Raw genomic sequence first — 2,037 nt, 5'->3', positions numbered from 1 at the left:
TGATTCAGAAAGGAAAAGTTTTAATTCTTAGTTTGTTTAGGATTATATAAATTTCAGATTTTATAGCTCTGATTCTTTTTTTAAGTTATTAATTCTCTATTTAGGTAAGACTGACATGAAACATCTTGAAAAATTGTAGAAACTATTTTAAAAAGCAAACTTCAAATGTTTTATTTTAAGAAAACTCATTAGAACATGTCATTAGTAAAATATTTAAATAGAAATAAAATAATATCTTACATTTTATAATTTTCATACACATATGATCAATTTTAAAAGAAAGTAAAACACATTTGATAAGTATATTTTTCATATACAGATGTGTTTATCAGACCTATCAAGTGACTCACTCAATGTTAAATGGCTAGTGGTCTACAAGGAAGATACTGGGTATAAGTTTCTTTGTCCTGGCTCATACATATTTTCAGAATTCACTACAATTTGGTGGCTAATTTATTGGTCCATTATATGTCTTATATATTTTTTAAACCAGCAGAAGTGATAAAAAAATAATCCTGGACTCACAAAATCATTGTTTCTTGTTTGCATTTATAGACCTGGAAGAAGTCAACAATAAGAAATGAAAAATCAGGGCGCCTGGGTGGCTCAGTCGTTAAGCGTCTGCCTTCGGCTCAGGTCATGATCCCGGGGTCCCGGGATCGAGTCCCACATCGGGCTCCCTGCTCGGCGGGAAGCCTGCTTCTCCCTCTCCCACTCCCCCTGCTTGTGTTCCTGCTCTCGCTATCTCTCTCTGTCAAATAAATAATAAAAATCTTTAAAAAAAAAAAAAAAAGAAATGAAAAATCAAACATCTGTGAAAGAGTTCATTCTTCTGGGATTAACAAATGACCCAGAACTAAATATTTTGATTTTTCTATTTCTATTTTTCACATATATACTGAGTATAACTGGAAACCTGACAATTATTACCCTCACTGTGATAGATCCTCACCTTAAAACTCCCATGTATTTCTTCCTTAAGAATTCTCTTTTCTAGAAATCTCATTCACAACAGTTTGTATTCCTAGATTTCTGGTCAGCATTATAACAGGAGATATGACCATTTCCTATAATTCTTGCATTGCGCAGGTGTTTTTCTTCATACTCCTTGGTTCAACAGAATTTTTTCTTTTGACTGCTATGTCTTATGATTGGTACGTAGCTATCTGTAAGCCATTGCATTACACAACAATAATGAACAGCAGAGTCTGCAACCAGCTTGTAATTAGCTCTGGGCTGGCTGGATTTCTCATTATCTTTCCACCTGTGATCATGTGACTTCAACTGGATTTCTGTGACTCCAACATCATTGACCACTTCACTTGTGACTCTTCTCCTATGCTACTGATCTCCTGCACAGACACAGCATTCCTAGAGCTCATGGGATGCTTCCTGGCAGTATTCACGCTCATGGTAACCTTAATGTTAGTGGTTCTTTCTTATGTATTCATCCTTAAAACAATTCTGAGAATCCTCTCTGCTGAGCAAAAGAAAAAGGCCTTTTCCACTTGTTCCTCACACATGATTGTTGTCTCTATTTCTTATGGAAGTTGCATTTTCATGTATGTCAAAACTTCAGCAAAAGAAGGTGTGGCTTTGACCAAGGGTATAGCTGTGCTCAATACCTCTGTTGCCCCAATGCTAAATCCTTTTATTTACTCCCTAAGGAACCAGCAGGTAAAGCAGTCCTTTAAGAACTTAGCCAACAAATGCTTCTCAAATAAATTGTAATCATAAAGAAATTCATGACCTCAATTTTAAATGGAACCTATGTCTAAAACAATGTTAACATTGTTATATTTCTCCAGCCACTATGATACTCAACTTCCTTTCCTTCAGCTCTTAGTCTCCATTTATTCTATTTTGGCCTCACTTAGTTCAACTATCTTTTTACATTTATATGCTCTGAAAATTTTCTAAGCATGAGTGATGTGATGTCATGTAAACGAGGAGAACACTTAACAAGAATGCCAGAATTTAGTTTTAACAATCACTGAAAGAACTTTCTCTTCGCACACTAATCAAAAGCTAGATAAA

The 2,037-nt window shown here is 34.9% G+C and overlaps 1 pseudogene; it reads left to right on the top strand.

Annotated features, from left to right (window-relative positions):
* Window positions 1-796: 796 nt before the first annotated feature.
* On the top strand, window positions 797-1,731 carry LOC116642414 (annotated as a pseudogene).
* Window positions 1,732-2,037: the final 306 nt, after the last annotated feature.

This window comes from Phoca vitulina, unplaced genomic scaffold (assembly GCF_004348235.1).
Source record: "Phoca vitulina isolate PV1807 unplaced genomic scaffold, GSC_HSeal_1.0 scaffold23, whole genome shotgun sequence".
NCBI classification, from domain to species: domain Eukaryota; kingdom Metazoa; phylum Chordata; class Mammalia; order Carnivora; family Phocidae; genus Phoca; species Phoca vitulina.
The sequence above is the reverse complement of the archived record's forward strand: the minus strand, read 5'-3'. Positions and strand labels throughout refer to the sequence as shown.